The sequence below is a fragment of the Ipomoea nil genome, unplaced genomic scaffold (genome assembly GCF_001879475.1).
Source record: "Ipomoea nil cultivar Tokyo-kokei standard unplaced genomic scaffold, Asagao_1.1 scaffold0179, whole genome shotgun sequence".
Lineage (NCBI taxonomy): Eukaryota > Viridiplantae > Streptophyta > Magnoliopsida > Solanales > Convolvulaceae > Ipomoea > Ipomoea nil.
Window position 1 is genome coordinate 307504 of NW_017616607.1, and position 19142 is coordinate 326645.

The window sequence follows — 19142 nt, forward strand, 5'->3', positions numbered from 1 at the left end:
GGAATTTAGAATTGTTGCATTGGAATTCTGGAATTTCATTCCAGTTCTTGCTCACTGGAATGAAATTCACTGGCCAGTGGCACGAGAATTTCAATGTTAAAAAAAATTCATTGTCAAATAACTCAAGCTTCAACTCAATCAAAGCTAGAAAATAACAATGTAAAAATCATAGTAATTAAGAATAACAGTTAAGTTGAAGCAAGAAACCAATCAAGAATAACATGATTATTGTCTACTGTAATGATTTATAATGATTTTCAGATTGCTCAGAGTTTATGTCCACAATATTTACAATAGTCTACCCTCACTTGTTTATGTCCACTCTTCGAATTTTTGTGTTGACATTTGATGATGTCATTGATACAATGTTTTTCCAGCAAATTTCTTAAAGAAAATTCATAAATCACACTCTAAAAACTGTTAATTAGGACTCACTTGATACGAGGAACATGGAACATTTCCTGAATAGCTACTTCTTCAACATCTACCATTCCAACTAGTGCATTTCCTGAAAATATCCAAAGCTATCACAATATAAAACATGACAAATTAAGTGAATGAAAACAAACCTGTTGCAGAATAATGAACTTTCAAAGGTAAAGTTATTAAAAAGCAATGAATTACTATATATATCACACACTAGCTATGGTGTCAGATAGTTGTTTAGAAATTACTGGAGCTTTCTTCTTAAACATATCAAAAGGGAAAACATATCAAAAGCAAAGAAAGAAAAGAACAGCATACTTGAGCATGGTTGCAAAAATCGCGCAATCGGCGCCTAGGCGCTAGGTGGTAGGAAGCCGCCGCGAGGAATGGCCTCGGCGGCCTCCTACGCGGCCGGCCGCCTAACCGGCCGGTTCGGCGATTTTTTTTTTTTTTTTTTTTGGAAAATGTCAGAAAAGTTTCGGAAGGCATAACTTTTGACTCGGTTGTCCGTTTTGGACAATTTTTTTTTTTCAAATCGCGTATTTTTTCGAGATCTATCCACCGCAAACAGCCAAAGGCGGTTTGGTCCACTAATTTCTCAAAAAAATGCTTCTTTAGCTCTTAATTTTAGTTTTTTATGTATTTAGATGGTTTAAACAATCTTTTGAACAATTTTACAACCACTTTTGTAAATAGTTTCTAAGAAATAACTATGAAAGCCTTATGTTTTAGTACTAAATTTTAAAAATTTTTAATTTTAAAATTTTTTTTTAATTAAAAAAAATAAAAATAAATAAAAAAATAAATAAAAAATCGACGCCTAGGGGGCGCCTAGCGTGTTTTGCAACATTGTACTTGAGCGATCAGTATGCCTATAAACATGCAAGTATAAATTTTAAAAAGAATTAAAAAAAAGGAAAACTCATATAAAACCCACATCATATATTGACCAACCAACAATAACTAGCAGAAATTATACCTCAATTGCAAGAGAATTGCTCAAGTGTCCAAGAAAGATCAATCACATTGCACAGAACCTTGAGCTTCCCCTGATGAAACCATGTTATCTGAACTATCTTTAAAACGATACACAACCATATCTTGACTGTGACATAAGAAAGTGTGAAAAGATAAACAGAGATATAACATCTAATGAATTAATTGTTTGTTTAAATTGCAATGACCTGCAAAATGGCATGAGGCCCTGAGGATGTTTCGTTGACATGAGTTGGCTCTGTGGTTCTGTTCAGTTTTCCCGTTGAAGCAATGCCATTACCTGCAGCAAACAAATCAAAAAATTAGTAACCTATTCTCTAACTAACGAACTAATTTAATTGTCTTTAAAGCACTCTCAAAAGAATTTGAACTTTATCTGTGGAATATGCTCTATACTGAGATAGGAGAGATGAACCACATGATTTTCATCAAAATTCATTTGCCTTATCTAGGTAAATAGATCCTTGATTGCTAACACGGTAACACCATTACTCTAGGGTTCTCAACTTTGGCAGATGCGTGAGGCTGATATAAGAGAGTACGTACACTAAAAAATTAACAAGGACTGAAAAGCATGAAGTGCAAAATAAATAGAAAAAGTTAAAAATATAGGAAATACATATTACAAAGCAAGTCACAGTAGAATCAATTATGCAATTTGACAGTAGCCAATAAGACTAGTAAAACAAAAACCTCGCTGCTGAAGGTGGCGAAGCCGGTCCGCCGATGCTCGCTACGGACGAAAACGCCTCGCCGATGCTCGCGGCTGACGGAGCTTCTCGTCGCTATTGTTGAAGGGGTCGAAGCCGAAGCTCACCGCCACTGCTTTCGCCTCGCAGATGGTTATCGCCGGTGAGAACATCGACGTCGTCGTCAGTAGATCTGTGGAGCTGAGATCTGTAGAGTCATCCCTCTTCTTCTAAAGCTCTGTGATTTAGATCTAGGTTTTTTGCAAGGAGGAGCGTCGATGATAGATCTAGGTTTTTAATTTTTATTTAAACAAACAATAGCAACAGACGCAAAAAGTGTCCGTTCTTTTTAATCTTCACCTTTTGAGTGAGTTCTATTGGTACAACAGATGCTATAGTTATTTAAAAATTACAAATATACCACCGTGTGTGTTTTAACCTCTCTTTTTCAAACAACAGATGCTAATAGTCTAATTTTTTTGGTCAAATTTGTACTAGTGAAAGCTCTTGAAGAGGAGACCAGACATGCATGGGTGCGTCTTATTTAGAGAAGCACAATTCCAACACCAGAGAGCTATCGAGCACCAGAACTCCTATTGGAAACAAAGGGCCAAAGAATTCTGGCTGAAAGACGGGGATCAAAATACAACCTTTTTCCATAACTCAGTCCAGAAGAGACGAATCACCAATCAAATTTCCAGACTTAAAAACGAGGAGGGCGAGTGGGAGGAGAAAGGGACTGCCATGAATAAACTAATGATCAGGTATTTCAATCACTTATTTTCTTGGCAGGATGGGGAGCCCCAGTTAGTGGTAGATTGTATGGAAACTAAAATCAACCACTCCCAGAATGTAAGGCTGCTTAGAAAATTCTCTAACGAGGAGCTGAGAGTAGCTCTTTTTGATATGAAGCCAGATAAATCTCCGGGTCCGGACGGACTTCCTCCGAGATTTTTCCCACACTTTTGGGATATAGTAGGGGAGGATGGCGTGTCTTTATGTGAGGGGGTTAGACTAACCAAAAGCTTACCTACTGGTAGTAACTCTACTCATATTGTTTTGATCCCTAAAATTTCCAAACCAACCTCCATGGGGGATTTAAGGCCTATAGCATTGTGTAACGTGCTTTACAAAATATTTGCTAAAGCCCTGGCTAATAGAATAAAACCCCTCCTAAACGATATCATCTCTGAAGCTCAATGTGCTTTTGTCCCGGGTAGAGTGATAACCGATAACTTGCTGCTAGTTTATGAAACCCAACACTATTTGAATAGAAAAACTCAAGGGAAGGTGGATTTTGTGGGGATGAAATTGGATATGAGTAAAGCATACGATAGGGTGAATTGGAAGCTGGTGGAAGAGGTGTTGCTGAAATTATGCTTTGATGTGAGCTTTGTGGCTATGATTTCTGCTTGTAGCTGCTTAGTGGAGTTCTGTATTCTTCAGGAAGGGAAAATTTTGGGGCCCATTGTGCCTCAAAGGGGTTTGGGACAAGGGGATTCCCTGTCCCCTTATCTCTTTATCTTAATCATGGAGGACTTGAGTGTGTTGATCAACAAAGAAATAAGGGCAGGAGGCCTTCATGGGGTCTCTGTGGCTAGAGGAGCTCCGGATATAACACATCTGTTTTTTGCAGATGACTTTTTTTTTTTTTTTTTTTTTTTTTTTTTTTGCAGAGCCAATTTCCTGGAAGTCAGAATTATGAAAGAGATCCTTGTTGAGTTCTCTACTGCTTCGGGCCAATCCATAAACTTTAACAAATTTGCCATCTTTTATAGCAGACATGTGAATAATATTACTAGAGAGGCGATCTCGGATATTATGGCAATCCCTGAAGGATCAACAACTGGAAAGTACTTGGGTATTCCATCCCTCATTGGTAGAAAGAAGAATGAAATTCTTAGTTTTATCAAGAACAAAGTGGTGGGCAGAATCAACAGTTGGAATAACAAGTTCTTGTCAAAAGCGGGCAAAGAAGTCCTCATAAAGAATGTGCTGCAAGCAATTCCGGCCTATGCCATGAGTATCTTCTTGTTACCCCATGACCTATGTAACAGTATTGAGATTGCTTTGAATGGCTTTTGGTGGAGGGGTTCTAAGACTGAAGGTAGAGGGATAAGGTGGAAGAACTGGTCTGATTTGTGTAGACCAAAAATGGCAGGGGGTATGGGTTTTTGTAAACTAAGACAGTTTAACCTTGCTCTATTAGGGAAGCAAGCGTGGAGATTCATTAAATTCCCCGATTCCTTGTGTCTAAAGTTTATAAAGATAAGTATTTCAAGAGTTCATCCTTCTTGGAAGCAAAAATGGGGAGTAATCCTTCATTTGTTTGGCGAAGCATCATGGAAGCTCAGGCTATTCTTTCTGCAAACTGTAGATGGAGGGTGGGCAATGGTTTGTCTATTGATGTTTGGAAGGATCCTTGGCTACCAAGGAAGTCATCTCCTTTCGTTCAAACTCCGGCACCGGTGCAATTACAAGGGATTAAGGTGACCTCCCTCTTGAATATTCAGAAGGATAATTGGGATTTTGAAATCCTTGAAGATCTTTTTGATGAGTCTGACAGGGTTCACATTAGCAATATCCCCATCCCATGCAATGCCCAAGAGGATAGAATCTTATGGACAGGGGAGGATAATGTGTAACACCCCCGATTTTCATACCATTTTAAAGCTTAATTACGCAAGATAAACTAACCATCAAAACATGAAACGTAAACACAGCAGAAGTCTAATATTAAAAACCGGGAAACATGGAGTGTTATGCCACGTTCACACCGATGTGAATGCACAGGCAAGGTCAAAAACCAACATCTAATGTATGTTTAACAACAGCGGTGCACAGGCCAAAACACTAATAAAGCTGTCCAGGGGATCTAGTCTAACCATGTCTAACGCTCTCGCTGTCTACTCAGGACCTGTAAAGCACATAAAGAAATGGAACGACGCCCGGTCAGCGAATAGTGCTGGTAACCCATCAATACGCGTTAAGTATCATACATAGATAGTATTATAAAAAATCACTTTCGAAACGGAATACTGTATATATCAGTTCAAAGCCATAGATAGAAGTCAACTGCAAAGACTCTATTTGACTCACAACAAGGACAAAGGGAAACAACATCCTAAAACAACATCAAGACATGACAACAACAACACAAGTACAACTTGAGGTGTATTCTACTATCACCGAGTAGAATACCACCCGACATGCTCAACAGAAAAGGATAGACAATTACACATCGGTAACACATGCCATCGTGACATCACCCGTCACAAATTCAATAATCCATCCTTATGCCCGGTTCCAACCTTATGGCTACCCCCAACCTTATAACTAGTTCCAACCATTACCTCCAGGAACCCTGTACATCCAAGTCCAACCTTATGCCTCCGGGAACTGTCGTTCCCCACCTATAACCACCAACAATTTCCACCAACACATAGTACACGAGGGTACCGTTCAATACACGACCGAAACCACCCAAAACACGTGAGCCTGAAACACAGGTCACAGCTCCATAATCACATCATGGCCACCACGAGGACCACTGCCGTACCTTGGTGACTAATGTCTCATACCATTAATCGTACAATCCAGCTACAACCAATACACACATCATCATCATAGGAATCAATCAATGGATCACAACAAAGATATGAAACCATAATCAACAAGAAAAGATCACAAAACGACAACAACGATGATCGACACAAGTCATCACCCACAATAGGAAAGAACAAACCACACACGCTAGCAATTCAACACCGAACTAGCATGCTTATCAAACGGGTAAACCAAAAATAGTTCCGAAGAACATACAAGACTCATCATGGTTCAACGAATCACAAGGTTGAACACTTAGCACGATTCAAGACACCAATTCCTAAATGGATTCCTACCATATAGTTCTAAACATACGAAACATCAAGAAGACACTCATATAGCCCAACAAAAGAACATCGGGGAGTCAAAACATCAATTGCCGAGTCAAAAGAATCACGGGGAACAAATCCCCAAACAACACCATATGTGTACCCCACAGGTGGACCTCCACCTGTGGTTCTGCCCGCGGGTGGGGCGGCGGGTGGACCTCTACTCGCCGTTCTGCCCGCGAGTACGTACCCTGTACCAAAATAATCTCTTAGGGGATTTTCAACACCAAGTCCAAATTTAAGTCTAAAACACCCAAAATATCACAAAATACAACAATATGACTTGAATTAAAGGAATAGCCAAGCAATGACATACATGAACCCTAACAACAAGCTCTAGATATGCATTCCCACAAGACAATGCATCAAAACCCACATTTCATAGCAAAAATCACATGTAGAAGTCAAGAAATCATCATATAGGTAAGAAATAGATTTTGTAAAGTATGGGTTACCTCTTGTAGCCTAAACCTTCACTTATCACACCTTTACAAGCTTCTAACAAGGCTCTCCTTCAACTCCAACTTCAAGAACACACCAAAAGGAAACAAAGGTTTCATCTTTAGAAAAAGACACCTTAAAAGGCACTAAAACACTAAAGGACCAAAGATCTTACCCTCCTATATGCTCAAGATTAAGAAAGGTGGAATCTTGGAGATCAACTTGAAAGATCTTGGAATGCCCAAACTTGGCTTGAAGAAGAAGCTAGCTAATTTCTAGAGAGAAGGAGGAGCTTTTCTTTTTTAGAGTGTTAGGGGAAAGAATGAAAGATGACTCTAGGTTAGCTTGGAATACCATCATAAGGTGAAAGGTCTTCTTTACCCTTACTAAAGTGGAAAAGTGTAAGGAGACAAGGGAACTATTCACAATAATTATATCTGTGATAATGCCCAAAGTCACAATAAAAAGTTGTTGTGAACATTTCTTGATTGTTACTCAAAGTTTGAACTATGATTAATTAATTTAATAGGGTAATTAAGCTTAATAAATTATGTATGTATATCAAGTCAAAAATAACAATGCATTTGACTTTTACGACCCAAATGCACTACCGTCTTCCGGACTATAATTTTTTTCTTTTTTAAAGTAATAATTGGAGGTCAATCATGAACTTTGTACTCTAAAAATTAAATCATGAACTCTTGATAATTCAAATGATTGTTTTATTTCATCACCGTATATAAATACATGTCTATTATTGTAAAAAAGTTCTCTTAACTCTGTAATTTGGAATGGAAGAACAAAAATTTTATAATAATAAAAATACTTTAATTTAAAAAAAAAAAACATACTGAAAAATAATTTATATAAAAAAGAAATATGATCATCGTCAATGTATTGCCATCTGTTTCCAAGTATTCAATTACACTAATTTTTCTCAGAAAACACGTCTGCAAACTCCTCTGTTTCTCTTTGATTTGTGATACCCAAATCTATGTATAATACTTCTAAAAGCCACAAAACCACCATATAGAATCAAAGAAAATTTAACAAATATTCAAGTAAAGACAATTGAAGGGGAGAAAGGTAACAATTTGGATAAAAGGACAAAGAATAAACATAAAATGATAAAAATTTGAAAGAAGTACAAATAAAAGGGATGACCTCTGAAGTACAAAAATTGGAGTATGCTATATTTCATATGAATTTTAAATATATAAGATTAGTAGTCCTCTCATTGCTCACATTACATTCCTCATAACCATCTAGACAGAGCTGAATAAAAGTGAGACACAAAATACTTGTGTAGACTCTGCAGCAGTCCTGATCATTCAACTACCATCAACACAAGAGCTATGGCTGGAGGTTAGTACGATCTTTATTGTCACATATTATTGATGCATGTGACTCATTTATTCTAACAATTGGTAACAGAGCCATGTATAATCTCTGCCTGGTTCTTTTAATTTCTTAATATTTGCATATATTGCTATACTTCATTGTATAATTGGTATTACATATATGAATATTATTTATTTTTCAATTATTTTTCTGGGCTGCTGAAAATATTATTTCGCATTAAGAAACAAAAATTTCAATTGGATATCGTTTTTGCTGCTTCGTCGTTTTTCTAGAATTTCGATCGACAGATTTTGACCTCGCCGGCGGCCATTGTTGTTGGTGGAGACGACTGTTTTTAGATCAAACAAAAAAAAATTCTTCCGTTGTTCTCCCTTCAGTTACCATCAACAATGGAATTTCGGTGATGGAGACGAATGGATGGCGACGCAAAGGCTTTGGCTGGACTGGTTTCGCAACGCGGATGAGTGCAAGCGAAGGGCGGCAGCGTTGGCGTCGCGTCGAGGCTAGGCGGTGGCGGCAAAGCTGGTTTTTTTCCGGTGACACTTGTAACACCCCCTAAAATAGGCTAATTAAAAACCTTAAAATATGCAGATAACACAACTACACAACGAACACAACGGAAGATTAAAAGATAACTGGATAATTATAAATCCAAGTCATGGGGTGTTATGCCACGTTCACCAACAAAGATGAACGCTACGGCAAAATCTGCATTGTTTACAACTATCCAAAAGTCACCACAGATCTACAACTAGATAGGCGCACAGGCCATAAACCAACGGGAGAGCTATGCTAACAGGCACTAGACTGCGCACTCGCCTAGACATCACCTGAAAGAACACAATAAAACATGGGACGACGCCCGGTCAGCGAATAATGCTGGTAACCCACCAATACTTGTGAAATATCATACATAGATAAGAGATAAGTTGTAAAGTCATTTTCAAAACGGAATACATAAGTATATAAGTACAAAACCATGAGCAATAGTCAACACAAGACTCAATACTCTCAACAAGGACACGGGAACACATCCCAAACCACAAAGGATATCACAACACAAGGATAAAGACAAGACTGATGGCCACACATGCCTAGGCAACACATGCCTTTGTGACTACACACGTCACAAGAAGAGAACTCACCACATCGGCTACACAAGCCCTCGTGACATCACTCATCACGAGTTGATATGCCTTCCTTATGCCCGGTTCTAACCTTATGGCTACCCCCAACCTTATGTCTAGTTCCAACCTTTACCTCCAGGACCCCTATACACCAAGTCCAACCTTTTCCCTCCGAGGACCGTCGTCTCCTCTCCAACTGATCTCCAACAGAACCACCGATTTCATGGTACACGAGGGTACCAATCATACACACGGCAACACATGCCACCCAAGAATCACGTGAACCTTACACAAAGGTCACAACTCCATAATCACGTCACGTCCACCACGAGGACCGCTGCAATACCTTGGTGACTAGTGCCCCATTCCACTAATCGTGCAATCCAGGTAAAGCCACGCACACATCACACCTCAACAGGAATCAATCAACGGATCACAACGAAGATATGAAACCATACTCAATCAAGGAATGGATCACAGTCCAACACAACAATGATGAATAACACAAGTTATCATCAACCAATAGGAAGGTACAAACAACACACACGCTAGCATTTAAACATCGAACTAGCATGCTCATCAAATGGGTAAACCAAAGGTAGTTCCGAGGAACACGCAAGACTCATCATGGTTCAACGAAACACAATGTTGAACACTTAGCACGATTCAAGACACCAAAACCTACATGGAATCCTACCATATAGTTCTAGACATATGAAACATCAAGAAGACGCTCAAATCGTTCCACAAAAGAACATCGGGAAGTCAAAAGACCAAATACCGAGTCAAAAGAATCACGGGGAACAAATCCCATCACAACACTGAAGTGTTCCCCGCGGGTGGACCCACGGGTAGGCTCCCACCCGTGGTCCCGCCCGCGGGTACACTACCCACCGGCCTACGTTCCCCGCGGGTGGGCGGTGGGTTGGAGCTCTACCCGTCGTTCCGCCCGCGGGTACATATACCTGTACAAAATAATCCCTTCGGGGATTTTCAACTCCAAGCTCAAATTCAAGTCCAAAACATGCCAAATCTCACCAAATACAACAAAATGACTTGAATCAAAGGAAATGCCAAGCAATGGCACAAATGAACCCTAAACACAAGCTCTAGATATGCGTTTTCACAAGACAATGCATAAACACTCACATTTCATAGCAAAACACATGTAGAATCCAAGAAATCACATATAAGTAAGCAAAATAGATTTTTAGAGCATGGGTTACCTCTTGTAGACTAAAGACTTCACTTTACACCTCAACAAGCTCCTCACAAGGCTCACTTTCCAAACCCACTTCAAGAACAAACCAAAAGATTATAAAGATCCTAGCTTTAAGAAAAGACACCTTAGATAGAACCAAAAACACAAGATGAACTTAGATCTTACCCTCCTAGATGCCCAAATATAGGAAAGGTTGAATCTTGGAAGCAACTCTTGAAATCTTGGCAAGGTTCCAACTTGGCTTGGAAGAAAAGTTTCTCACCTTTTAGAGAGAGTGTGGAGCTAGATTTTTAGAAAGTGTAGGGATAGAATGAAGATGGTCTACTAGGTTAGGTTACAATACTAACACCATGTGAAAGGTCAAGAATACCCTTACTAACATTAGGAAATTTAAGGAACAAGGGAACTCCTTACAAAGCTCAAGGTACAACTTTGACTTTGGGGTTGACTAGTCAATTATTAGTCCCCAAGTATTGAATTTTCAGGATTTTAGGAATTAATTCACTGATTGAAATAGGATTAATTACTCAATTAATCCCTTAGTTGAATTTGGATTTCGGGGTGTCACATCCTCTCCCCCTTCAAAGAAGCTTCGTCCCTGAAGCTTGGGTACGATGAATTAAAGGCAAACGGTGAAAAGAAACAACATTGTGACAAGAGGTTCAAGAACAAACTCTTTTGGTCAAGGACTCCAAAAGATTCCACAAAATTTCAAGGCAATGAAGTATTCCAAAGCAAGAAAGAAGGCATTTCAAATTAAGGATTGGCAAGAGTTTAACAAACGGATAAATTGAGCATCAAGAACTCTAGCCCAACACAAACACCAACTTCTAGACAACAACTAAGAACTAAGCAACTAACTCCAAACACCGACTACTAAGCTAACTAAACAACAAGGCAACAAGCTAAGCAAGCAAGCACACAAGGCAAGCAACAAGCTACTACCAAACTAACAACGGCTAAATGGAAACAACAACAAGGAAAAAGGCGGACGGGATTACCATAACACAAGCTAGAACTCCTCACTCTCCGACTCCTCGGCCTCTTCAGACTCCTCTTCGTCTTCATACCTGCGGCTCGAACTGACCTCAATCTGGTCTAGCCTCTGATGCACGGCAACAAACTGCGTCTTCATAAAGGCGAAACCCTCCTCGATCAAACGGTTCTGCTGGCGAAGCAAGGTGACAACATGCTTCTCATGCGTCATGGATTCGTGCTCCCTCTTGGTGCGGCTTCTCTTCTTCGTTGGTTCTCTTCACTTTCCGAGTCACTTTCTTCAGCTTCGGTAGCTTCCGGTGCTCCCACCACATCCTCACGATCGGCTTCATCTTCGGCTTCCTCATCACCTCCCAAACTCTGAACGGCGAGGCTCAACTTCCCGGCATGGATTCCCAGCTCGGTTGCCAACTCTGCTCTTTCCTCAGGTGCTTTCCTTGCCACTTCTTCAAGCGTGATGTACTCGCCATCCTCTAGCTGAAACAGATTACAACTCCGAAGATTGGTGGCATCCAACACCATCTTTCCCACAGCCTTCGGAAGACAACCATCCACACTTACACCCTTTCTAACCAAAATCCAGCTCAACACCATCCCGTACGGTAGGCTTTTCTGATTGTGATCCCGACAGAAAACCATGTGTTGCAACATCAAAGCTGGCAAGTTGAACTTAACCATATTCTTGAGACAAAAGGCAAAGGTGCACTCCAACTTTCCCAACAAACTGCTTTTGTTGTTATTAGGCAACAAACAATCTGATACCAACATAACCAAGATCCTTTGTTCCGCAGACAACCACTTTTTATCCGGCCTTGAAGCTTGAGTGAAACCACTCGTACGGCCCAACAGATAACTTAAGTAGTCCCGGTACCCCATGGTATCCGTACTAATCCAAGAATGACCACTGTACTGAGCAACTCCTGAAGCAGTTAAACTCAAAAGCTGAGCCAGCCTCTTTTCAGATAACACAACCTTCACACCTCCCACTTTAGAAGTGATCTCAAGCTTATCACCTTCCTTTGTCACAACCATGTGACGATAAAATTCCTTAACAAAACCCGGATAAGTCTCGGCCCTTATGGCGAGAAACCCATCCAACAAGCCCTGGAATCTAAGCATATCCAACAAGGAACTAAGAAAAGATTCCAGATCAAAAGCTTTACCTTCAAGAACGAGGTAATGGGCATCCACCCATTCCGCTTTTCTAGCTAAGCTTGACCTTCTAGGCATGATTGATGATGACCCAAAGCTCAATAAAAGGACCCAAAACTTTTTCTCCTCTTTTTCTTCTCTTTCTCGCTGCTCTCTCTCTCGCTCGGCTTCTCTCTCTCTCGGCAACGCAGCTCCGGCGGACGACGACAGCAGCTCGGTTCGGCGGCGGTGGTCCGGTGGCGGGTTGCTAGTGGCGACGGGTTGGGGGATGGGGTAGTCTCGGCTGAACACACGGGTAGAGAGAGGGGAGGGAGAAAGGAAAATAAATTGGGGTTTAGGGATTTGGGGAAAGAATTGGGAAAAATGATTTAATTTGGGGATTTGGGTAAAGATGAGAATTTGTGGTTTAAATGGAATTAAAATTAAGTAAGTTTTAAAGAAGACAATTAGCTCAAGTAGTTTAGAGGTTGGGTTAGCAAAGAATAGGCCTGGGTTCAAAACTCAAGGATTACAATGAAACATTTTGGCTTGGCTTTTAAGCTACACAAGAAAGGATTTTTGGTAGGGATTTACTAATTTCAATTTTCAAAGAATACTTGGGAATATTTTAAAGGATTCTCAAAAGGATAGTCACAAGAATGACCAAATATAAGGATTCTAGAATTATCCCAAGCACAACTCCTTCCAAAGATGGATGGCTAACTTCACAACGAAACTTATTCGCAAGACTAAGGGAGTCACTTAACAAGAAAAACTTACACCTAACACCAAAAGAATCATTACCAAAGAAAAGCATGCCAAGGATTGCCAAGTAACTCAAATAGACAACAACGAAACACAAGCACTCAAGGCAACGAAGAACACGACACTCGCGAAAACAAGGATAGGCTAGGAAAGGATTACCTGCCAGCTCTTCTTCCACTAAACCCTCAGACTCAGCCTGCGATCGCACCATCACGAAGACCCTCCCAGGTAGCCTAGCTCCAACTGCTCCACGACCCGAACTACCTCCCTGGGCTCCTCCGACTCCCGAGGGCGGCGGCAACGCTCTCTGACCAGCTTGCTGGGGACACTCCGCGACCTTGTGACCTCTATCGCCACAACGAAAGCATCGCAACGCGAAGCCGCTGCAGTTCTGACCAGCATGCAACTTCCCACACCTATGACAAGGAGGTGTCTTGACTTGATTCCCTTGCTCCATCCGGTGAGGTCCTTGAGACGAGGATGACACGTTCTTGGCTTGAAAACCCGGTCGTGGCTTCTTGAAGGTGGAAGAACCTCCGCTCTCAACTCTCTTCCTGGCTAGCTCATAAGATCCTTTCTGAAGCTGTTGAACGCGATTCAGATCCGCTGCACTCAGATACGCATCCTTAAGGGAACTTGGCCTACTCACTGTCAACGCTTTCCGTGCCTCATAGTTCAGACCGGCAACGAATCTCTCAACTTTAGCAAGCTCCGTGGGCACAAGCATCCTAGCAAAGCGCGCCAACTCCAAAAACTTCTTGTGGTACTCGACCACAGATAGGGATCCTTGCTGCAGGTGAAGGAACTCATCAAACATGGCGGCTCGCACATGCGCTGGGTAGAACCTCTCGCGCATCATGTCCTTAGCGTGGCCCAACCAAACTCAGGCTCTTCAAGGAGGGTCGGACCTTCATGGACCCACCATAAATCTGCTTCTTGGCAAAAGTAGAACGTAGCCAGTTCTACTCTTCTCTCTTCGGGGTAACCTACAACGGTGAAGATCTTATCCAACACCCTTAACCATTCCTCCAAGACTACCGGGTCTTCCTCACCGGCGAAGGTGGGCGGCCTATGCCCCGATACCAAGCGACCTATATCACGGTGCCCAGCAGGTGGAGGAGGCGGCACAGCGTGATTGTTGTTCAACAAGGCTTCACTGAGCGTTTGCATTGTGTGTGTAAGCTTATGGAGATTCTGAGCGAGCTGCTCGTTTGTCGGGGTCTCCGGGGTGCGAGCTCGGGGACGAGGAGGGATCACAAACTTCTACAACAACAACACGATTACCAAAAGATGGCAAACAAGCAAAGAATAGAAAGCAACACTCAGCTCACCGCGCAACCTAGAGTCCTAAGCCTAACACTTAGATTCTTAAGGTCGCTTAAAGGTCTCAAACCACACTTAGCCACTTAGTAAGTCTAGACTTAACTCCTTCCTAGGCTCAAACCTAGGCTCTGATACCAACTGTAACACCCCCTAAAACAGGCTAATTAAAAACCTTAAAACATGCAGATAACACAACTACACAACGAACACAGCAGAAGACTAAAAGATAACTGGATAATTATAAATCCAAGTCATGGGGTGTTATGCCACGTTCACCAACAAAGATGAACGCTACGGCAAAATCTGCATTGTTTACAACTATCCAAAAGTCACCACAGATCTATAACTAGATAAGCGCACAGGCCATAAACCAACGGGAGAGCTATGCTAACAGGCACTAGATTGCGCACTCGCCTAGACATCACCTGAAAGAACACAATAAAACATGGGACGACGCTCGGTCAGCGAATAATGCTGGTAACCCACCAATACTTGTGAAATATCATACATAGATAAGATATAAGTTGTAAAGTCATTTTCGAAACGGAATACATAAGTATATAAGTACAAAACCAAGAGCAATAGTCAACACAAGACTCAATACTCTCAACAAGGACACGGGAACACATCCCAAACCACAAAGGGTATCACAACACAAGTATAAAGACAAGACTGATGGCAACACATGCCTAGGCAACACATGCCTTTGTGACTACACACGTCACAAGAAGAGAACTCACCACATCGGCTACACAAGCCCTCGTGACATCACTCATCACGAGTTGATATGTCTTCCTTATGCCCGGTTCCAACCTTATGGCTACCCCCAACCTTATGTCTAGTTCCAACCTTTACCTCCAGGACCCCTGTACACCAAGTCCAACCTTTTCCCTCCAAGGACCGTCGTCCCCTCTACAACAGATCTCCAACAGAACCACCGATTTCATAGTACACGAGGGTACCGATCACACACACGGCAACATATGCCACCCAAGAATCACGTGAACCTTACACAAAGGTCACAACTCCATAATCACGTCACGGCCACCACGAGGACCGCTGCAATACCTTGGTGACTAGTGTCCCATTCCACTAATCGTGCAATCCAGGTAAAGCCATGCACACATCACACCTCAACAGGAATCAATCAACGGATCACAACGAAGATATGAAACCATACTCAATCAAGGAATGGATCACAGTCCAACACAACAACGATGAATAACACAAGTTATCATCAACCAATAGGAAGGTACAAATGACACACACGCTAGCATTTAAACACCGAACTAGCATGCTCATCAAACGGGTAAACCAAAGGTAGTTCCGAGGAACACGCAAGACTCATCATGGTTCAACGAAACACAATGTTGAACCCTTAGCATGATTCAAGACACCAAAACCTACATGGAATCCTAACATATAGTTCTAGACATACGAAACATCAAGAACACGCTCAAATCGTTCCACAAAAGAACATCGGGAAGTCAAAAGACCAAATACCGAGTCAAAAGAATCACGGGGAACAAATCCCATCACAACATTGAAGTGTTCCCCGCGGGTGGACCCACGGGTAGGCTCCCACCCGTGGTCCCGCCCGCGGGTACACTACCCACCGGCCTACATTCCCCGCGGGTGGGCGGCGGGTTGGAGCTCTACCCGTCGTTCCGCCCGCGGGTACATATACCTGTACAAAATAATCCCTTCGGGGATTTTCAACTCCAAGCTCAAATTCAAGTCCAAAACATGCCAAATCTCACCAAATACAACAAAATGACTTGAATCAAAGGAAATGCCAAGCAATGGCACAAATGAACCCTAAACACAAGCTCTAGATATGCATTTTCACAAGACAATGCATAAACACTCACATTTCATCGCAAAACACATGTAGAATCCAAGAAATCACATATAGGTAAGCAAAATAGATTTTGTAGAGCATGGGTTACCTCTTGTAGATTAAAGACTTCACTTTACACCTCAACAAGCTCCTCACAAGGCTCACTTTCCAAACCCACTTCAAGAACAAACCAAAAGATCATAAAGATCCTAGCTTTAAGAAAAGACACCTTAGATAGAACCAAAAACACAAGATGAACTTAGATCTTACCCTCCTAGATGCCAAAATATAGGAAAGGTTGAATCTTGGAAGCAACTCTTGAAATCTTGGCAAGGTTCCAACTTGGCTTGGAAGAAAAGCTACTCACCTTTTAGAGAGAGGGTGGAGCTAGATTTTTAGAAAGTGTAGGGATAGAATGAAGATGGTCTACTTGGTTAGGTTACAATACTAACACCATGTGAAAGGTCAAGAATACCCTTACTAAAATTAGGAAATGTAAGGAACAAGGGAACTCCTTACAAAGCTCAAGGTACAACTTTGACTTTGGGGTTGACTAGTCAATTATTAGTCCCCAAGTATTGAATTTTCAGTATTTTAGGAATTAATTCACTAATTGAAATAGGATTAATTACTCAATTAATCCCTTAGTTGAATTTGGATTTCAGGGTGTCACAACACTACTGTTGTCTTCCCTCCAACGCCAGTGACCATATTTTTTGTGACTGTTGTGCTACTGCTAGGTCTCTTGCGTGAAGAAGATGAATGATGAAAACTTAAGATGTTTGGTTGGGTCTGGCCCAATTCGACTAGACCTGAGCTCCTTACAAAAAATAAAATAAAATTCTAGGTCTGTTTTGGTTTTGCGATCCTTCAGTTTAATATCTTCATCATTTTATGGACTTCTTCTAATCAAATTATCCAATTGAATTTTATTAAGCCTATTATTAAATTATTATTCAACTTTGAATAATTATTCAGTTTTAATTTTTCAGTTGAATTTTAATTTAGGGTGCGTTTGTAAACCCGGAAATGACTTCTGGAAAATGTTTTTTGAGTTTTCACTATTTGGCAAGAGGGCGAAAATGAGGTCAACGGAAAATAATGTTGTAGTCAATGGAAAATAAGTATGTTTTGGGGAAAAATGACTTCCCTTTTTTATTTTGGGAAGTCATTTTCCAATCCTTATGCTTGGTATGTATAGTATATAGTTTTTGTGTATATAGTATATAGTTTGTGTGTGTGATATAGATACACTATACTGTGTATATATATAGATACATACTGTATATATATATATATATATATATATATATATATATATATATATATATATATATATATATATATATATATATATATTTGTGTGTGTGTGTGTGTATATAGATTTTGAATCCGGTGCACACCCCTAGTCAGCCGAGTCCGTGAGTCCACTTCCTGGTCGTTGATTTGTTTTGATGAACGGATCAAATGGGGATGGTTGTATTCTCCACGCGCGCTAGTTGTTTAGGTAAGGAGGGGTGTTTTTGTATTTTGGCTTTCTCTTTTATTATCTCAATGCTTTATTTCCAGCGTTAACTTTGCGTGTGGATTTAGATTAATTAGGTTTGCCTTTTGGTGCTCTGCTATTGCACTCGGTCTATATTCCTGCCCTCTCTTCGACTCGCCCGGTTGTTCGTTTTCCGTTCGTAGCTTCGCTCCGATTCACGGCGGCAGTGTCTCCATGGATGGGTCTAGCAGTAGGCAGTCTAAGCGGCTGAGGGGGATCTCGTCTTCTTCAAGTATGGGTACTATTCTTCGTCGTTCCGTTTTTTTTTATTACTTTTTTTGTTTGTTTTGTAGGGTTTGTGGGTTTGTTACTGGTGCGAAGGGGGACTGGGTTGGGGTTTAGGAGTTTGGATTTCCCGTGCGTTTGTAGTTCTTGTTTGTGTTTTTTTAGGGGGTTTTCACTGGGGGGGTGGTCTTTGCGTCGTGGCTGTGGTTAGGGTTTGGGGGGTGCGAGTGTGAATGCTGATGTTGTTCGATTTCTGGGTTAGGGTTTGGGAGTTTGCAGTCAGGTTTTTTTTTCTCGGATGGGTGGCGGGGTTGGTGTTTGAGGTTGTGCATGTGTGGTGTTTTTGGGGTTTTTGACTCCGGTAGGTGGGTGTTTGTCATTGGGATAGTGGCTTGTGTTTTGGGGGTTGGGTCCGGCGAGCTGGCGGTGGTCGGTGGTTTGGTATGTGGGTTAGGGATCTTACGGACCGGCCGGTGTTCTTTGGTTTTTTTTTTTTTTGTTTTTTTTTTTTTGGTGTTGTTTTGGTTTTTTTGTTAGTTTTTCGGTGGGGTTTTTTTTTTTCGCTTTGGTACGCTGTTTCATGTTTTTTCGTTTTTTTTTGGAGAATTTGCATTTATACATGGGTTGTGGTCAGAAGGGCTGTTTTGTGTTTATTTGTATTATTGGTGCGTGTTTATTGTTGGTTAGCAACGTTAGGGGTTACAGGGGTAGGTATATTTGTTTGTGCGTAGTAGCATGTAGCCGTGTGCAGCGTACTGTAGTTTTGTTGTTGTTAATTGGTATTGTTGGTGTTAAATGACTATTTATGTATGCATTTTTGTATTGGGGGTGGGAATTTGGTGAAACTTCTGGTACGGTTAATGTGGGAAGTGGCTTGAGCCAGTTATCTTTTTTACTTTGCATAGGTGAAGTTCAAATAAAGAAAGTTGAATTACACCAAAAAAAAAATAAGTTTCATTTATATGTATTTACATTTTCATTCATTAAAGTCAATTGTCCAAAAACGGTTTAAAGTAAATCCTAATATTTGAAAGTTTGTGTGGGCTTAGGATGTCTGGTTGTTTGGTCTGTGCGTAGTTGTGCCTCACTATGTGCATGTTGCTTTAATCTGTTCTTGG

General features: G+C 41.0%; 1 long non-coding RNA gene across 1 annotated transcript; it reads right to left on the minus strand.

The window, feature by feature from the left end:
* Positions 1-8594: 8594 nt before the first annotated feature.
* Positions 8595-12218, minus strand: LOC109179778. The gene is made up of 3 exons (XR_002053971.1): positions 12208-12218; positions 11714-11716; positions 8595-8679 (listed from the first exon to the last, which is right to left on the minus strand). It is a non-coding gene; the product is annotated as an uncharacterized LOC109179778 (long non-coding RNA).
* Positions 12219-19142: the final 6924 nt, after the last annotated feature.